This window comes from Meleagris gallopavo, chromosome 12 (genome assembly GCF_000146605.3).
Source record: "Meleagris gallopavo isolate NT-WF06-2002-E0010 breed Aviagen turkey brand Nicholas breeding stock chromosome 12, Turkey_5.1, whole genome shotgun sequence".
Lineage (NCBI taxonomy): Eukaryota > Metazoa > Chordata > Aves > Galliformes > Phasianidae > Meleagris > Meleagris gallopavo.
The window spans coordinates 10,971,574-10,992,588 of NC_015022.2; the positions used below are offsets into that span (position 1 = coordinate 10,971,574).

At 42.1% G+C, this 21,015-nt stretch overlaps 1 long non-coding RNA gene across 1 annotated transcript in view; it reads left to right on the plus strand.

Moving 5' to 3' along the window:
• The window catches only part of LOC104912842, a 38,958-nt gene extending 18,253 nt beyond the window's left edge, over positions 1–20,705 (plus strand). Inside the window, exons 2-3 of the long non-coding RNA XR_002118935.2 lie at positions 10,288–10,356; positions 11,731–20,705. This is a non-coding gene — a long non-coding RNA (uncharacterized LOC104912842). The remainder of the gene's footprint in view (positions 1–10,287; positions 10,357–11,730) is intronic.
• Positions 20,706–21,015: the final 310 nt, after the last annotated feature.

Consider the following 21,015-nt stretch of genomic DNA (forward strand, 5'->3'; position numbering starts at 1 on the left):
AAGGAAGAAAAAAAAAAAGGAAAAAAACAGTAGGAAGTAGGAAGAAGGGAAAGTGCACTTGATATTTTTAAAACACAAATCTTGAGTTCTGAGAAGGCAGTTTGGGGTCAGTTACTTCATCTGACTGTTCCATCTCCCCCTCTCCTAATCCCTGTGCTTACTGTGGAGCTTTGTGGTTTCCTTCTTCCGGTCCCCTTGGTTATCTGAGCTGGCACAGTGCCTGGGTTCTGCTTCTCTTCCCCCTGTGAGCCTTTGTGTCCCCACCGCTGGATCCTGCAAAGGCAAGTCTCGGTTCTTCACACGCTCTCGCTGATATGCAGCTACTCAGAGGAACTGTGCAGGCTGCTGTGCTCAGCCCTCACTCCTTTGCCTTCAGTTTGCCCTCTGGTTTTGGTTTTCTTATTCTTTTTTTTCTGGCTACCCTGAAATGCTCAAAGAGTTGCTGACAACCTGGGGAAAACTCAGTGAAACATTCCAGACAGAGCGCCTGCTTGCTGCAGCTTTCTTTCCTATGCCGTGCTCGTTCCTGTTAGAGATGGCTGAGAAACCAGGATCTTTGGCCCATTTGCTCCTGATGCTTTCAGTTACGACATGTGAGTCTGGAGCTGCCTGCTCCTGTCACAGTAGAACCAGATGAAGCACAGTCTGACCTGCACCCAGCCCAGCCTTTGGTGCTATGACTGCTTCCCCTGGTTCCTCACCAGGAACTTGCCCTTCAGTCAGGTGCACAAGTCAGCTGCTTCCAGCTTTCCTGACGCCTCTAAGCCAGTCTTTCTCTCTGAGTTCAGCTCCTTCATTTCTGCTGGTTTTCAGTACCCACATGTTCCCTTTCTCCATTGTTTTAAGAGATCTGACAGCAAAGCCTCTGATGTTTCAATACCCAGACTTTTATTTGCCTGATAGATAAGTAGTGATTTTGTAGGGAATTAAGGAAGCATAAACTAATGTGAGCATGACTTGGTTCGTCCCAGCTCCTCAACTTGATTGGTGCTGTACTGACTGGCAGGTAGCAGTAGGCGCTTTATTGTAAGCCCCAATGAAAGATATTTAGCAGCTTGGAGAAAAGTGATGTGACAGACTGAGCCCACCCGTCTCAGGCTGCATTATGTGACAAGTCTGCAAATGAGGCTTTTCTCTTGGTTAAGGAATTTCAAATGCTTGCTGATCCATTTTATATTAGGAGTGTTTGCTAAGATTTTTTTAAGTTCAACCACTGCGAGCAGATCGGTCTGTCTGTGGGCTGAGACAGCATGTGAATACTGTCGCCCTCCCCTTTTCAAATGCTACAAAACAGCCTTTTGAGGCTTTACGCAGCATTTGTGAAGATCTGCTCCCATTAAAAGAAACAGTACTGACATTGCAGAGTGGGCTCAGCAAACTGGGTGTCTTGGAAATCTTGTCCTCAGTTTCTTGGAACCTTGTAGACTGTGCAGCTGAATGTGTGTGCTTACCAGTACCATGCAGCCATTTGTCACTGAGATACTTTGCTTTAGGGTACAGGTAACACTTCCAAACGCCAAAAATTTCCTAAAGGAAAAGCCAGTCAAAAAGTACACTGAAGATGACTTCAGTATGAGGAGCTTTTGCTTTGAAAGTCTCTGGGATGCTTTACATGCCAAATGTATAACCAGGTGGCCTTGTCTATGTTTATCCCAACCTCACAGAATCACAGAATGGGCAGGGTTGGAAAGGATCTCAAGGATCATGAATCTCCATGCCCCCCTGCCACATGCAGGACCACCAACCTCCACATTTAATGCTAGACCAGGCTGCCCAGGGCCTCATCCAACCTGGCCTTGAACACCTCCAGGGACGGAGCATCCACAGCCTCTCTGGGCAGCCTGTTCCAGCACTTCACCTCTCTCTCTGTAAAGAATTTCCCCCTGACATCCAACCTAAATCTTCCCTCCCTCAACTTAAAGCCATTTCCCCTTGTCCTCACAATACCTGCTTCATGCACTGGAACTGGATTTTGCTGTCCAGATTTCTTTTCTGTGGTGGTAGAGCCTACTTTTTTCTATCATTAATAATGATGTTGGATTTTGTCTTGAAAACATTTTCTCTGTGGACTCTCATCTCTCAGATTTTATTCCAAGCCAGTTTTAAGGATTGCAACCACTACAGCAGTCCCTACAAATCTTATGACTGGATCTCATGACAACAACCTCTTCCATGTTGTTGATTAATCTTTGTTCTCTTGAAGGTTAAGTTTGCACAAATAAAAAAGCCCTCTCTATTACTCAATAACCAGCCCAACTTACGTCTCATCACTACAGTGGAAAATTTGACTGTTAATGGCTAGAAGAATCTAACCGTGTTACTGAAGGCATTATGCAAGACTAAATGAAGTTACATTTTCTTCAGACTATTGAACTCTCTGCATAATTTACTTAGTATTTTAATCATCTTTTTTGAACAGTCCTTATTCTCAGAAAGGTCAGAAGTAGCCTAAAAATAGTTACCGTCCTCTGATGACTGCTTTGCAGAATATGAGATTCGATTCCCAATAGACAAGATTTTTCACATCATGTAACTGTAGTTGTCCTGGCAATAATTAGCATCCTTGCGGATGGTCTGATACAGAAATGTAAAGCTTGACTGTGGGCTCTTTGCCTTCAGAAAGTGCTATTTATATGGTAAGCTCTTTGGGGCAGGGACCGCCTCACGTTATGAATGCTTCATACAGCTGAATTTTGAATTGGTTGGAGCCTGAAGGCACAAGTCTAATTCCAAGAATAGTATGATTGAATGGATGTGGAGACTAAGCAAATTTCTCAGTCCTAGACATGACGTAAGAGCAAGATTGAGGTGGAAGTGTAAGATCTTATACTGCTCAGGCTATCTGCTATTTGGATGGAAACAGGACTTCATTCTCTGGGTTTATCAATGGGTCACTGTTAATGAGTACACTCAGTTCACTTTAAACTCTAAGATCTTTCTGAGTACAGGAATTGCTCTTAAAACTTTGAAATAGTCTACTTCCTTTTTAAAATATCAAAAAGAGAAAAGTTTTACTGCTTTGATTCTTCAGTGAACCTTGTGGTTGTGGTGGGTTGTTAGTAGAGAAGAGGGTACATGGAATAACAAGTGCCAAGTGCTAAGGTCATTGGAAGCTTAGGATTAAGGCTTGAGAAAGCTCTGAGAGCAAGGTCTGTTCACAGGAAATGAAGATCTTTTTTCTATACTTGTTTTGACTAAAAGAATAAAATCCAAACTTGTATAAAGTGCTTGTTCTTGATCAGGATGTGTAGGAGAAGTAAGACAGACCTGGCGCAGGCAACTTTGTAAACATGAGGAGTCAAATATTCGGACATTAACTACATCCAGGAAAGTGATGAATATTTTTCTACTTCAAGACTGAACCATAACTGTTTCTATTAGCCAAGTTGATACTGTTGACTCATTGCAAAGCAGAATAGAGCATTAGTAATGGGGAGCTGGAATGGCCCAGTAACTAGCAAGGACTGCTGGACTCCAACTGTGCCACCTACAGTCTTCTGTATCTCTTCGATGTCTTTATGAGGAAAGGCTGAGGGATCTGGGCTTGTACAGTTTGCAGAAGACTGCAGACTCGTTGTGGCCTGGAAGTACTTACAGGAAGCTTATAAATAGGAGTGAGGCTAACTTTTTATGTGGTCTGACAGTGATAGGACAAGGGAGAATGGTTTTAAACTAAAAGAGGGGAGATTTAGATTAGATGTTAGGAGGAAATTGTTTACTCAGAGGAGCTGAGGCACTGGCATAGCTGCCAGAGAAACTGTGGGTGCCCCATCCCTGGAGCTCAAGGCCAGGTTGGATGGGCCCTGGGCAGCCTGGGCAGGTGGAGGGCAACTGCCCATGGCAGGGGGTTGCAGCTGGTGATCTTTGAGGTCCCTTCCAACTCAAGCCATTCTGTAATCTTTGAAATGATCTTCACTAATGTCATCACAGACTGAAAGTTGTAATAATGTTTCTGGCATTTATTATTTAACTTCATCTTTCTAAGGCTGCTATTTCTTTCACTTTCTCTTTATTTGTAACTAGCTTCAAAAATGATAAGAGGAAATCAGAAAACCCACCTACCCTCATTTTTAATCCTGCATGGGTGAGAAAATTCATGTTTGACTCCATAAGCTGATCTGATAGCTTCAGAAACTTAGTGTGACTAGTGGACCAGTTTTTAAATATATTTATATATAAAAATGCATAAATAAACTATAAGGTAAGTATGAACTGGTTCTCCTCTGCTGACTTTCCTGAACTGTGTCACTGTCTTAAAATATGTTCTGTTCTTACAGTCTTCTATCTCTTGCATTTGTTTTCCTTTGTATCTTCTGAACAGGAGGAGGAAAAGGAAATGGTCTGGTCCCCTACAAATCCATCTAAATACTTGTAAAACTAAGGGAGGATGTACAATTGGAATGAAGATTTTAGACATAGATGAGTTGTTTAAGCAATTTGTTGTTGCTCTCTGGTAATTAAAATTTAGCATCTGGGGATACTGTTAGCACTGGTAGTCACACACTTCTAACAGACATCATTAGCCCCAAAAGTACCTATAGGAAAACAATTTGAGCCTGTAGAGATAGAGGTTTCCTACTGAGAATGTGTTTCCAGTACAGTGTATGAATTCTTGAAACAGAAATCAATGAGCTTGTACCTGGAATTGGAGAAATAACAGTGTGGTTTTCTGTGTCTGTCACAGGAAGCTGTCTCAGTCCAGTTTGTCCAGACCCTGTGCTCTGCTCACCCACACTTACAGCTTCCCATGCCTGCAACAGGACAGAACAGTGCCCTTATCACTGACATGGGTGTTTCTAGAAACACAGAGCAGTGTTCTGCAAAATTGGTTACGTTTCAAAATACATTAGCACCTGCAGGTTGGTGAACCCTCACCTCTTTCTTGCTAGGTTCTGCTTAGATACTCATGCTTTTCAACACTTCTGAAAAAATACATGGCTACACTTTTCTCTTGGTTCCCCTTCCTTCCCAGGGTAGACCACAATACTTTGATGGAGCTGAAGTAGCTGTACGTTGGGCTTAAATCTATAGGAGATGCTGTGTTTGCTAATGTGTTTGAACATGACCTCTTCTAGTCTGGATGAGATGGCAGAGAGAATGATGTTTAATATTGAAGTAGCACAGATGGAGATTCATGATCCTTGAGGTCCCTCCCAACCCGGACCATTCTGTGATTGTGTGAAGATGCCAGTATAGGTCATTTTGTCCTATTTTGTCCATTTGTTTCAAGAATAGAAAGGCCGTTTGACATTTCTGTCTTCTGCACCGGTTTGTACTCACTTGCTGATGCAACAGCTTTTGCTCAGTTTGAAAGGTAAGGAAAGAACAGATAGATGTCCTTGATATGCATCATAGCAATCACTTCCTCCTGCGAGCAAACCTTACTGGTGTAGGTCAGTACATCAGCGTTCAGAGCTGAGTCCTTAGATGAGTAGTACTTAAAATTCATACAGCTTTTAATATGTCCTGGGGCAGCCAGATTTTAATTACACTAATGCCTGCACCTTCTCTTTGATGTGCACTGGTTAATTCTTTTGATGCACTCTCACCTGTGCCAGTGATGGTGTGCATTTGACAGGAACAGATCACTGTATACCGACACGCTTCCCAAGGCAGGGAGTCAGCTCTGCACTCAGCTGTTTCCTTTTTGTTATGGTTATTGTTTTAAATGTCATTAGTGAAGCATGAAAATATTCTTTTTTCTGAGGGGTTTTGATGAATTTGTCATGGTCTGGAGCACAGCAAGATGCTTTTCCTCTACTCTGCTATCATGTATGAGTGGTACTTGGGTGTTTCCCCTTTGCCCTGGAAACCATCCAACAGTTTCTCCCTGGGCACTGGCAGCATCTGGTAGTCTGTGGGCATATTTATCTTCGTCTGATGCTCCTTTCACCCTGCTTCTCCTTTGGCTTGTGCTATATCTTGCTTTTCCATAATAGAAATTGCCATTCTATGTTCTTCTCGGGTCTGTTGTTGCCATTATTTGACAGTATAAAATAGAAGGTTCTGCAGAGAAGGATGCCAGATGGGTTAAGCTGGTTATGATTCCTAGTGATCTTCACTTGATTTGGCAGTAGAAGTAATTTAAGGAGTGAACTGCTTATTAAAATGACCACTGCTGCATATATCTGTACTCAGTAATTGATACAGATTAGCCAGGAGTTAACATTGCTTTTGCTAATGGATTAATCCTGGAAAGCTGAACGCATTTTCTTTTCTTGGGAGCAGCTCTGAACAAAAGTCTGTAGTTGCTGCAGGCTCCTGTGTCCATCCCATGCAGTGTCTCCTTATTCAAACTCCTTAAAGGATCAATGCATTCAAAATCTCTTCTGAAAGAGACATGGGCTGTGCAGTTATAATGGTACATTTCAGCAGAAAATGCTCTCGGAGTGCAGGCATGAAAACAACCTCGCAGTTATAAGCACAGAACAGCTGTGAGGTTTAGAATGAATGGGGATTTAATTTCATTTTATTCTATATTGCATGTGGAAGCATGCCAGGGCAAGCACGCTGTGCATGCATTGTCGAGGGGCTTGCAGCAGTAGTTCTGTATGTGAGGCAGTAGCCTTGAATTATTTCACTAGTTCAGTTTATGTGTGGATGTTCTTGGGAATGCATGCATTTACCAGCAGAGGGCATGCAGACTTCATTCAGTGGGGACATGTGCTAATTAATAAATCTCAGATGCAGGTGGGTGTCTACCTGCATCCACAGAATTCCCAGACAAAGCACTCGTTCAGCTGTGCCAAATCTGCCCACTGTAGCCATCGTGTGCTATCTGAAACGGGCAGGAAGCGAGGGGGCACAAAGCACATGTTGGGAATTACATAATCTGTTGTCAAACCATGATCGTGTTTCGTGTTCATGCTTAGTCAGACTGTGGCAGTGATTAGGGTTGACTAAATGTTACTGTGCCTCTCATTTTTTCCATTGTGAGGCATCTGCTAGCTCTGTTGATCATTAAAGTCTCAATCTAAGCAGTGACTTGTATTGTGGATTAGGCCTGTAATGAACTAGAGGAAATCAGGGAGAGAGAGTCAGCAGTTTTTATAATATATTAGCAGAGGATTATTATAAATGTGAACTTAAAAGGAACACTATCTGCATTTTAGGAACAAAATCAAAGGAACTGTACTGCAGATCTTCTGTTTTATCCTGCCCAGTGCACTTGCAGTACATTCATAATCTTCATAAAGGAGAAAATGAATTGGTGAAATAGGCTGTTTATGATAATATCCCATATGTTATCAGATCCATGCAGGCAGAATCACACTAATGAAGAGAAATGGCAGTTTATGTAGGGCTTGCAGGCCTCGCTCAGGCAGATTAACAGTGGCTGGGGTAAGAGGCAGCGCACTGCGTTGGCAGGCTGCCTGAGAGCTAATCAATGCAGATGGAGTCAACAGGACTGCCGGTCTGATTCCCAACAGTTTCATCTCAGAACAGGAATGACTGCATCCATCAGTGCTCCTTGATAAGGCATCCTTTAAGCTTGGGGTAAGAAGGAGCTCATTTGAGGAGGCAGAGGCTGAGCGATACTAAAAGCGATGACTCCACATGCGGTTCAGGGTAGAGGTGGGTGTTTAATTTTAGCTGCTGACCTGATTTCATGCTGAATGACAAGTATCTATAGGAGTCCTCAAGGACCAATCAGTTGCTGTGTTAGTGAAGCTTTTGGAGAAATGCATTTAATTTTATACAAGCGATGCCTTTAAGGAAGCAATTATGATTTTAGTTTTCAGAAGTTCTGACTGCTTCAGGTCGATTTCAACTCATGCTAAGCTGAAATTCTATCGTGTTCCACAATGCTGAAACTGAAATCTCACTGTTGTGCATTTGACATGGTACACACTGGCATTCTAAAATGCCCTGATTTTCCTCTGTGGTGTTCAGATTTTTTTCACCAGTTGAGAAGTGGATTTGGTGCAGAACAAAGTAATTGAATCCTTTTGCTATTTGCATGCACATTCTGAAATAATGTTTAGAAAAAAAGAAGCAAGTACAGAGCCTCGTCACTGAGGAACTCCTTTACAGAGAGTTCTTTTGGCTTTGTTCTTGAGGAAAGCGTGACTGTGGTGAACCAGCAGAGGGCTTTCGTTTTGCAAGAGGAAGGCTAGGAAAGGTCTCTCAGGTTGAGTCCCATGCCATAGGGAATGCTATGAAAAAATACAGGAGTTTGGCCCACACACTGTGGGGCAGATGCTTCAGTTTTCATGGTGACGTATCCTGGACACCATGAATGTGAGTCACTGGGATTATTTCTCTTGGCGTTGTGTTTCTAATCAAAAATGAAAGCTGCTTTCAGCCAGGAGTCAAGCATCAGTGCTATTCAAAGTTTAAATATGAAATAGTGGGGCTTTTACTGCTGCTAATAACGTGACAGCAGGCTCAGTTCTGTCCATACCCAATTCTGCCACTGTTGCTGGCTGAAGTAGGCAGGGATTGGATCCACATTTGGTTCATGCCCATCTTTTTTTCCATAGTCGTGTTGATTGATTCAAAAGTTAGTTTGAAGATAACTTTGCATCATCCCCTCTCTGCTTTTGACTTGAGTGAAAAATGGCTGGGCCCAAATGCCATGCTTTGAGGACAAACATTTGTTTGTTTGCTGTGACTAGCTGCTGATGGGAACCTCATCTGCACGTTTGTATTGGCTTTTTATGTTCCGTTGTCTCAGAATCTGTCCAGTGATTAGTTTGTTGACAAATGACTTTTCCCTTGAATAAGATACAGTGACTAGATGTTCTGAACGTCCCAGAAGGGCTCTGGCATTTGTCCTTAGGACAGTGAAAAACACTCTGGTATTTTCTGCCTTCACTGAATCTGCCTTTCATTTATGTGTTGTATGGATTCTTCTGGGAATACAGAAAGAAAAATATTGAAATGTGGTCATTTCCAGTAAAAAAAGACAGTTCAAAGAAGCCTTTTACTCAACATACCTGCAGTTTCTGTGTAATGCTGTTCACCTTTACTTGCTTCAGTAAGCAACTATGGCTTTTACCACTGTTTGAAGCTGACACAGCAAAAATGGAAGGATAGATTTGATTCCACTTCCTTTATTTTGACTGAGTTCCCATCCCTTTGCATCTTTGCAAATGGTTTGAGGCTCCGAGGCTGGTGATGTGCAGGGAGAAAAGAGCTTAATGTAACTCTGCCTCCAGCTTGAGCTCGAGTCTGCAGAGCTGGCACATAAGGGAGAGGAGCAGCCCTCTCCCTGCTGTTGGTGTGTTAGCAAGCCTTGAAATGGAATCACTGAAATGCACTGATTGAAATACACTGAAATGCGGCATTCTGTGATGCGAGGATTGGTCCCTCTTCAGAAGGGGAAAGAAGCTCAAAATTATAATACTTTATATAATCTCGTAATCACAGCTCTCATGAAACAAAAGCCTTCCAAGAGCACCCTTTAACAGTTACTGACAAAAAAAGCCTCCTCTAAGTAATGCACTTGCTGCTGCTGCAGCTGGGTACTAGGGCCAAACCCACCCTTCTCCCCAGTGACAGTGATGTGCAGAAATCCACCCTCTACCTTTTTTTTTTTTTCCCTTTTGCACCAAATTCTTCAGTTTTGCAGCATGTGAGTCAACTTGTAAAAATGACTCACAGGCTCATTGGGAACCCAATTAAAATACTACTTGTAATGCACATATTGAAGAGAGCGAAAAGTGTCTGTTCCTGAGTGTCAGGCATTAGCATAGCATATCTGAAGGTCTGTCTTGAGCTAATCTGGTACTTGGCAGCAGGAAATCTTGTGTTTAATTAAGATATGTTATAGAAAAAAATATTTTGAAAGTCTGGTAAGGTAAAAAAAAAAAGTATAATCAAACTATAAATTTGATTAATTATAAATATATCAAAGTTCATAATTTTAAAAAAATTCATTTATTCATGTATACGAAATGGCATTATTGGATAGAATGTTTTATTTATGAGGCCTTAAAGAGGTTGCTTTTCTGCAGGGGTACAATACCTGGCAATCAGCTTGGACTGCTGCTAGTCTGATTTTTTGATAGCTATTGTGTTCAGTTTAACTTGGAATCATGTTGGTCAGTGCCCCCTGTAAAACTGCAGGGGTGATTCTTACCAGTATCAGTCTTCAGCCCTCAGTGAGCACTTACCTCAGGACTAGGCAGTCCTTCTGACATTGCTGCCCACATACTTGGAGGTGATCTCACAGGAGTGGCCACAGCTGTGCTGCAGCACCAGGGCTGAGTCTGAGCGCGCTGTGGATTCCAGAGTGACACAGTGGTGTCATTCTCGGTTCTCATGACACATTTCCCTTCACAGGTGAGGACTCAGTCATGCTGCGGGTCATGTTGACAAAGTCCTAGCATCAGCCTTATATTTTGACTGGTGGTAAGTAGTCCAAAATTACTCATCATCCACACCAGCATTTCATCAGCAATCAGATTTTTGCCAACAGACAGAAGACTCCAGAGAGAGCATACAGGCTGTAAACATGTCATCTAAGCTCTGCAAAAATGCTGTCATGTTATTCGGATGTGGCTCTTTAGCATTACTTCCTGATGTATACATCACAGCCCTTTTACCTCCAAGATGTTTCTAAGGCATCGCAGCAAACCTTAGGGCAAGGAGGTGAGAGCTGCAGCAGAAGACAAGGCACCAATCGAGGTGAAAACACTCAAGGAAAATGTGTTTGAGTGCAATTGCTCCCTGGTATTATCGCCTCTATCCAGCCATGGCCCTCCATGTCAGAGAGTTGGTTGCTTGATGCAGAAGAGAACTCATACCGAGCACTGAAACTTAACCAGATTCTCCTCCCTGGTCCCATACCACTATTGTATTTGTGCCCAGTTTCCAGAATGGTGGATATAAATGGCAAGGTCTGGAGCCTGGTGGTACCATGCTACCAACCTTCTCTTGCTAAGCAACAAAACCAGTCTCATATTAAAGGGAGTTGCTTGCAAAAATGACACCTTTAGCTGTTTGTTTAAATGCTACTCATTTATTATTGCTTCAGTTCTTATTGAAAAGAATGAAAACAGGGGAACTGCATGCACAGAAAGGTATTTTTCTTCAAATGCGATTCCAATAAACGTAGAAATGAAGACTAATCTTAGTCCTAGCAAAGTTCATGCAAACCCAATGTTCATATATTGTTACCATTTATCAGTAAGTAAATAACATATATGAATAATTGCCAGTAGGTGGTAGTGTGTGTTTTTCAGATTTGTAGGCTAGTACTGCAAGTGTTGGAGTGATTTAGAAAGATCCTGTCATCTTTAATGTATGATCCCCAAACATTATTGCTTTGAATTCGGTCCCTAATCTCACTGATTTAATGGTTCTGTTTAACAAACATCAGCCCATCTCAGAGAGGCGTATTTTGATTTTCTTTTTCAAGTTTGTGGACAGACCTAACTGGAAACATTTTGAGAAGTGCCAATTAGTATAAGCCCTGGGAATTCAAATGTATGCATTCGTTGGAATGACTGCGTTGCTCCCTAGTGTTTCATTTTAGGAGGTGAGCTTTTGATAAATAAATACATTGTTTTAATGATTCAGGAATTTAGAACTGCTCTGTCACAAAAGCTGTTTTAAGAATTCCTTGAAGAGCTCACAGGAAGAGGAGCAATGCAAGTTACTGGGCATCCACATCTTCTCACTGCCTCATATGCTTTGTAAAGACAAGAAAAAAGTGAGCTGCTGGGAGACTTGGATGGCTCCTTGCTGACAGTAAACTGTACAAAATTAATGCTGTTTCCACAGCTCATCATACACAAGAGATGCCCATCCCCCTGTGACAGCAGTTACCCAGTCCTCAAGCATGTCACAGACTGGATATCCATCCTTCCTCAGGTAAAGCCCAGACCACCCCTGTGCACAGCTGGCTTTGCTGTGCTATTGGGAAGGGACTGAATTTTGTTTGGTGGAAGAAGGGGATGCCAGTGGTAAGAATTCTTTCTGTGGTGCTGCCTGCCAGGAAGCAAGGCAGAAGTCGGGAAAGGCTCTATAAACATTTCTGCAGTCACTCAAAGGCAGTTAGTATTTTGGTTGATTTGTTTTTCCTGGTGTGTATGAGACTGCTCTCCTCTGTGCAGGTGTCTCATTTCTGTGAAGCTTCCTTTTCCTTTCTTTTCCTACTTGTTTCCTGATTCTGCAATTGTTGCTTGCACTTGTAGTACTTTTACTCAGCCCCACACTCCCCCTGAATGCAATTAGGCTATTTGTGCAAATGCTTTTTGTCATGTACGTGGTCTGCAGAATCGGACCTTTTGCTTCTTCCTTCTCCTTCCAACCTGTCCCTCCCAAGCTTCCTTTCTCATTGTTTTTCCTTTCACTTATGTCTGCCTGTGTTAAAGCGAGCTGGCTGAGAAGGAAGTGGGGGAGGGCTGTTCTGCAAGGGGTTTGATGAAAACAGCTGCACAACTTACAGTTGTCTGGAGCAGATGAGGCTCTCAGACTGAGAGGTAACTTTTAGAGACAAACTCCAGCAAGAGACATCCATGCTTCCCTGGTGTGCATCCTCACCAATGTATAAACGTGCCTGTCAGTATACTGATAACAGAAAGTAGATTAGTAAGTGTGGGTGTCATGCTAGGAGACTGAGTTTCGTGAGAAATGTAGGCTACTGAAGGGAAGAATCTCAGGGCTGGAAGCTGGTCACGTGAAAGGAAAGAAGCCATGAATTCAGAAAAGAGAAGCGTTACAAAACTGAGAATGAAGATTTTAATTAAGTGAATGAAAACAGCTTTGCTAGAGGCTTTTCAGTTGTTCTTTGTTTGAAGCAAATGGTCTGTCTTGGAGCAAAAGTACCTCTGCTGGATGTTCTTCTGGTTACACAGTGTTGTGTGGTGATGGGTCTCAACACTCCTGTGAGCCTTCTATTCAGAATTAAGCAGAAAAGTGGGAGGTAGCTTTATCTAGATGCACACAATATGTAAACTGAATGAATAATAATATGAATAATGAATAATATGTGAAATGAATGAAAGCGTGAACTAGATAGAATGTTATTCCTGTAACAGGACCAACTCATCAGCATTACAACACTATAAAAAACAAACAAACAAAAAAAAAACCTATACTCTTTCTCAAACTAGGTATAAAATGGAGTTTGTAATCATAAAGGTGCCTCATCTCATGCACACTCTGTTCCCTACAAATTCCCTTGTATATGTCTGAACTGCCTCAGTCTTTGTTAGATAATGCCAGAATGGGGGACTTTTGTCTGAACCCCAAAGTGTTGCTTTCCTGGTCTCCGTTCACCCTTTTGATATCATTCCCATCAGCTTTCACCAAAAGCCTTTGCTCTCAGTTGTAGGCAGTGCAAGTTAGAAGTACTGCTGAGGGTTCTTCATCCAAAGTATAATTTTGTCTGGGAATTACTAAAAGGCAGTAAAAGTGGAAGCATAATGTGCCTTTTTCAGAGTCCCCTCTCAATGACTGTCATTTGAGGAATGAGGATGTTGAATTTTCCATGTTGCACAAGTTATGGCAGCTGTTCCATATTGCTAGATTGGAAATTAAAATGGAGATCTATTCAAATTGTCTGACACTTCCAGCAAGCTTGAAAGCAATGCTTTAAAATAAAACAGAGCTCTAATTTGAGTCCTGAAAGGCAGTCAGTAACGTTGAAAGCAACCTTCTTACTTTTTCCAAATGGTTTTGAAATACTTTGTGTCTTTTCCTCTCCCTTGCTCAATTCTGCTTTCCACAGCAGCCATGTGATACAACTGAAGTACAGGGGAGTCCTGTGGATGTCCAAATGCAAGGCTAGAACATTTCAGTAGGTCTGGTCTGTTATGACAGTAAATATTTTCAAGAATGCTTAAGTTTGCTGACCTTTAAAAAAGAATGGTTCACATTTCTATTTTCTTCCTTCATAATGGTGTATTGCCTGAATCATCTCAGTAGTTTCTTCATCTAAAGATAGGACTGGATTTATCTATCTCTGCAGACAGTAACGCAATCTCCTAGTTTAGGAATTTGGAGAGGCCAGGCTTTGCCAGTCACACAGTCATGTCTGATTTTTGATTCTAGTGCCTCTGCTTCACTAGCACTGACTTCATAAAGGGTAGAAAAACTCATCTCCTAAGAAGTGAAATTACTTGAAAACACACATAATTCCAGAGCGGTGCTTCAGAACTCAAAGCAGAGTTTAGCCAGCTTAATTTGTTGCAGAAAATATTATTTAATACTATTAATATTTGTATATGGTTGTTATTATTCCAAAGAAGGAGTGCACTGTTGGCATCTCTTAGCATTTGCTTTATTGTCCTTGAACATGTCAGTTCATCATTCATACTGAGAATTAATAGCTGTGGTAAATGTAGCATTGTGATCTCTTCAGGAAACACTTGATGAGGCTTTATAAGGGCACTCCATGAAAAACAGACGAAAGTAGTCTGTATTTTCCTTTGTGGATGAAATTCACCTGCCCAGAGCACAAATAAATGACCGACTCCTGTTAGCACAACTGCAGTTCTGCTGTATCTGTTCAGTTCTGCTTCCCACACATCCTGTCATGACGAAGATACTCTCTTCAAAAATGCCATTTGCTTTTTCAGGGTGGCAGTGGAAGCTATTAAGGGCTCAATGGGTGCTGGAAAACCAATGTGCTATTGATTTATCTGTCCTCTGAATGAACTCTAGGTTTAAAAAAAAAAGAAAAAAGTATTTCCCAAATTTTGGATGAAAGACCTTGTGTACAAATAAAGGCAGGATGCATGCTCTCTGGGATGATGTGACTACATAAATAAGCAGTTCTTCAGCGCAGCATGTGGTTTTCTAATTTTCAGTACAACTGAATGAATCACATATGACAGCACCATTGCCACTAACCAGTGTGGCATGGCATCTGAGAAAGATAGTGCTGGAAGGGTGTGAACTGGAGAGCAGATGATGGGGTTTGAAACATCTTGTTTGCTTTGGCAGGATAACCAAAATCTTGATGCTTTCCCACAATCTGTTCTAAGGATGTAGGTTTTGCTGTGCTGTATCAGATTATTACTCTGGGAATCTGTGTGTCCTGCCTTTGCCAGTGGACAGCCTTTGATGCTTCAGATAAAGATAAATGCCCAGACTCCCCACAGGGGAATTCCAAAGTTAGATGATGTTTCTTCAAGTGGGGTTTACATTACTGCAGAATTACCAGGGGACCAGGGGAGATTTTCTCTCTCCCATACCAAATCATAAAGGATATATCTACTCAGTCAGGCAAACAAAGGTCCAAGGCTGCTCAGGTTCAGGCTCACATACCATACATACTATTTATATGTAAGTACATGCTCTGCTATGAGCCTTAGGTCAAGTGCACTCCAAAGGGATGTCCTAGCCTTAGCAACATCCTAGCCCAGCTCCAAGCTTTGTCACCCCAGAGGTGAGACTAGGCTGGAACTGGGTGCACTGCAGCCCCCAGGAGCAGCTCCGGTGGTTTCCCTGTTCCCTGAGCACCACATGAGCCATGTGAACCCCAGTCAGGTGAGAACCAGTGTTGTGGCATATGGGCTGTGGCCTCTGACCAGCTGGAGCACTCTCTATGTTATTGAGGCAGCAGCAGTTCTCAGAGATCATCTAAAGCTGAGCAGACAGCTGTCCTTTGACCTCCATACCAGAGCTCTGTTTCTGTCCCTTCTTGGCAGTGCAGCTTCACAGCAGCAGCAGAACTCCCTGTGCCAACAGCTGCTTAACCCTAGCTCTGAGATGATGCATCTCAAAAGGTGGGGGCCTAAATTAAGGAGATTAAAAAGAAAGAAAACCATCTCCCTTCTCTTTATGTCTTCTCTCATGCCTTCAGCCTTGGGAGTCAAATCTTCTGATGCTAATACAGAAGAAAAACTGAAACTTCTTGTTCAGGATGTCTACATGCTAAAGGCAAGTGGGAGGAGGATACAAGGAGATTTTTTTTTTTTCTCCTCCTGACATCCCCAAACACAGTACTTCCAAGTACCATATTTATACAAAGCTAATGATGATGTGCTAGGTATCCAGCAGTATATTTTCATGGCGTTATGTTGTTCCTCCATCAGTAAACTCTGTACTCAGAGCTCAGTAATAACAGCAGTGCAAGCTGCAGTTCCATGCCTTGTGACTGGAGATTGGCTGTGACAGAAACGCCTGTCGTCCTGGCAGTGTCTCGCATCTGATGGAGGCAGAAGGGTATGTGAAACAATGGCTCTGCCAGCAGATGTGGTTCTGTAGGGACAGTAGTGTCTGTGGTACGAAAGTTCCCTCCCGAAATACAGATCTGTGGGAACAGTGAGTGTCTGTATCAGTGACAACTTTGCAGCATCTGCTGGGACAGTAATGTCTGTGATACTTAAATGTATCTCTGCATCTGCTGGGTCAGTCAGAGAGAGATGTATTGTACATGTCCAGTCTTAGATGTGAAAATCGCCTTCACTTTCTTTTAATCTGAGGAATTTGTTTGATTTTTTCCCACAGAGCGAATAAGAACCATTTGATGCATGAAGAGCTAAAAGTATTTGTAAGTCTTTTCCATGTAGGAGAGGCATTGCCACATTGCAGCTGCCAAGAAATACTGCCACATTTTCTCCTATCGTAGTATTAATCATTAATGGTTTTGTCCTCAATGAACAGCCTGAGTATTTTCAATGATGCTCTTATGAGTGCTAATGCTTTGTGGTTGCAGTGAGAGCATCGCATGAGAAATCTGTTTGTTTAGAGCAGAGATGCGCCACAACCACAGCATTCTCAGACCTGGTTTCAAACAGTTCTACAGACAGGTGTATGCAGATAAAGATTTTTTATTTGGGCCCATGTCTAGTTTAGCACCAGACTCATGTTAGGCAGGATTGTGCTGGAGATGGTCAGTTTTCCCACAGAAGCAATTCCATTTGGATGTCAGGGTATCTCGCTACAACAAAGGCTGATGTGGGCTTTTTTTCTTGAGCAGAAGCAGATGCAAAAGGTTCTCCCTCAAGGTTATCCATTATACAGGGTATTGTCTAGATGTTTAAACACCGTGCTTCATACAGAGACAGAAATGAATGATGATTAATACTTATCAATTAAAATCTAATCCTAGCCCGTGTGTATTTATATGCTGAACTTTCACCTACAAGCAATTCTGTGACAAGAAGTAGATCTCCTTTTACTGGAGAGCACTGGAATTATGGTCAGGGCCATAATATTCACTCATTTATTATGAGTACTGCATTTCTGCCTAGAGTTTGACGAGACATTTTGCATATTTATGGTCTCTTACAAGGGAGTTTATAAACAATTAGCATTAAAGGACAATTGTGTTATCCTTCTGATAACAGCACTAAGACTGGGGGGAGGGGAAGCAAAGGCTACGTGTTTTATGACTGTAATTTTAATTAACTATTTCAGAGATTGAAAGTAAATTAAAATATAATTTACTATTTCCTAGATTAAAACTGATTGAAAAAACCCTCGGTTATGAGCTATCTCAGATCTATGCATCATCTAGCTCAGTCTAAACATACAGATGTAAATCCTTTTTTTAATCTATCTATTGCTTAATAGCCTGGACCCAGCACTGTGACGGGTATGTTATAGATATGAGATGCCAGCACTGCATCACCCACTGAGCGCCAGCCCAAGGGCCCTGGTAACAAAGAGCTCCAATCCCGCTCAGCGCAGTGCTGCACTGAGAGCTGCGCACAGAGCAGCCGGGAGGCCGGCCCTGCTGCATCATGTGAGAGCAGGGGGAAGGCAGGATGGATTTTCAGATTTGAACTCTGGTCGGCACTATTGCTGAACACCGTTTAACTGGCTACGCAGTGCGATAACCTTTGTTCTTAACAGAGAGGCAGAATGGAGCACTAAGTGAAGGAGGCCACTTAGACACCGAGTGGAGAGCTTTAAAATGGGCAGCTGTTCTAGATGGTTACTTCTGATTTATTATAAAGGCATCTGTAGGCGTTGTGAATTGCCTTCCATCAGTCGTGTTAAACAAGACTGCATTCTTATAAGGCAGTTTATCCCCTGCACACAGCCACGCTCTGATCACTGCTGTCAAATGCATAGCAAATGCATGTGAAGAAAGCAGAGCACGTGATGACTATTACAAAAATCTTTTTCGTTTTAATATACCGGAAAGAAACATTTTAGTAAAGCCACTAGCAACTAGCAGAACTTTACAGTATCAATGTTTTTCTGAGACCGATTGTGACCTTTAAAGGTCTGAGACTTTCTGGATTGGGCAAAATTCTTTTCATGAGTTGTCTCAGAAGATCTTTGCTTTATTTAAAAAAAAAAAAAAAAAAAGGCAGATTAGTTTTGTAGTAGAGGTGTAGAGTTATAGGGATGAGAATGCCTATAGAGAAAACCATCAGCACCATCTCCCTGTTTGCATTTCTTGACGTGACACTCACAGGGGAAAAGGGCACTTTGCATCTTCCCCACCCCTGAGCTGCTTCCAACTCCCAGATGTATCACAAAGTTGCTCTCTATTCCACCTCCTTTTTATTTCTTGTAGTTTGTTAACGCAGCCACAGTGTTTGGAGAGTTCTGCTCATCCCTTAGCATGAAACACCAAAACGGATGGAACAAGTAGTAGAAAATAATAGACATTTTCAGCTGCAATTCAGATTCCGGATGAATTGTTTGTAAACATCTCGTCTAGAAGTGTGAAGGGGCTGAGCTAGCATCATCAAAGATGACAAATTCTGACACGGCGCTCTGAGATTTCATGGCTATTGAATGTAGGTTAATATGGGATTCAATAGGAAATCTGGCTTCTGTATTGTTAAGTATTACAGGAAACGAAGGAACTTGTCAGTTGTCTGCAGATTGCTAATTGCTGCTTGTTGCAGAGGCAAGAGTTTAATTTGGGTGTGTTATCACAGTAATTGTGCACTGTCTTCGGGGGGAAAAAAACCAACTGTACTCCTAATCTGATTGATAATCTGGCCTGTGGGATTTGGGGCATTATTTTGCAAGATTATGGTAAATAAGGACTTCCCAGTAAGTGGTGTAACAGTATGCAGTAGTGTCCTTTGGGGTGGGGACCTGGGATAGAGTAGAGCGGCAAATCTCTGGTATGAAGAGATTTCCTCGTCTCTTGATTTAGTCATTCCTGAGATGCATGCGATTTATTCTTTGTGAAGATGCATCAAAAATGCAGATCCCGTTTATTCTAAATGAAAATTATATCCTATTATTATTGTTAGTGCTTTGTATTTCGAGTAGTATCTAAAGGCCTGGGATTAATTCATGACCTCTTCACGCTCAGAGCTGTGTATACATACAGTAAGCTCACTGCCCCAAAGACCTTACACTTTAATTAAATAAAGGTTGGAGGAAGGAAGTTTTATTACCTCTGTCACAAATGGGAAATGATAAAAGAGAGAAACTTAAAGGACTGAGAGTTGCACTCCTCCTGCAATAAGTCCTGTATTTGCCTGTAATATATCCTCCCTTCCTGCTTTTGTTAACTTGCTGTTAATTGGTAGCTGGTTGGTTTCTCCCCCAGAGATGGACTTTACTATAATTCTGCATATTGTTCAAGGTTGTATGGGATGAAAAGGATTATAGACAGATACTCTTTAATTTGGATCTGATCTGATTAATTTGGATTCTGAAGAATTACTTCTATGGAGTAAGTACATTCACGTGAGTCTTGTGTGCATTGCTTGTTGCCACCTGAGCATGCTAGTGCATAGACTGTGTTCCCAGGGCACCATGCACTTGCTTTATGAGTGTTTTAATGTACAGCAGCCTAACTGTGCTATTGTTCTTATTCCATGTAGTTTGCTCTCAAATGTTTTCAAAAACGGTTAGGAAGAAAAGCAATAGCCCTCAAGATGTTGGACAATTTCACAGGGTTCCTAGGAAGCTTAAAACACCTACGAGTGCACTCTTAGTCTGCTGGTCTGCTTCTTCCTTCTCAGAAAGCTTCTTCTATAGAAGGGGCTAAATTTAGTTTCAGATATTTTTAATTAGTGCTTCCAGCTTAACATTAAAATATAAAGCTAGATCTGTTTGGATCTTGCTTGAGAATAACATTTTCTTTGGAGAGGTACATAAATGTGAGGGTAACTTGTTTTCCTTTTGCTCATCAGTCAGAATGTGGATGGTCTGTGTGGGGAACTGGGATAGAAACCCAGTCACAGGTTTAGATGTGAGGGGAAGCGGGGGAGAAGAAAGGAGAACGAAACAAAACAAGGAACGGGTAAAATCCAAGTACGTCCCAACTGCTCTGCTCCTATCTTTCATTTTGGTGTCTTAGACGTCAACAAGAGCAATCTTTTATATTGCCTCAAGGGTACAGTCTCCTCACTTCTGTCCTGTCCTGCTCCGTCTGCTAAATGGGTACAGATATCTTCTGTCAGATTCTGGGTTCCTGGAGTTAAAAGGACTCCAGAGAAGCAGAGTTATCATTTTTATTTAACAATAAGGAGCATTATCTCTATTGCCGTTGAAGGTTATGTCCATCTGGTTTTTGTTTTAAAAAGATGTTCAGTGCTCAGAATAGTAACGTTTCAGGCTCCTTGAGCCTTTGTAAGTAATAGATCATTCTCCCACACAGACACCATCGCTGCTGGAAGTGTAAATGTGCAAAGTAGGAAATCTTTAAAATATGAAACTACAGAATTTCCTCAGCAGAGGGGACGACCTCAGCACTTGGGAAAGGACACCCCTAGAGTAAATGCCCTGCATGGAAAACAATCTGCTGGGGCTTTGTTACAAAGCATGCAAACATCCTGAGGAAGTAGCAGTCATTGGCAATAAACACTGCATGTAAACGAGTACCTGCATCTCGTTAGATGTTTGTGGGGCAGCTGCCCGACAGCTCTGGGGAGACTCATAAACTCCTGTCCCCATCCACCTGGATACAATAAAATAGTTACTTGGTGTTTGGTTCTCTCTGCAGATAGACTTCTGCCCACGATAGTTGGCAAGGGCGCAGAGAACACGGGCACTTTAGCGGTAGGTATTGGAGAAAACCTGGAACCCAACACGTGAGGGCGGTGTTTTTATGAAGTCGGTGGCCGCAACGTCCCTCCAGCAGGGAAGGTTTTGTTGTCAGGGAACCTGCATTAAGAGCTGCTCTGCCCGCCC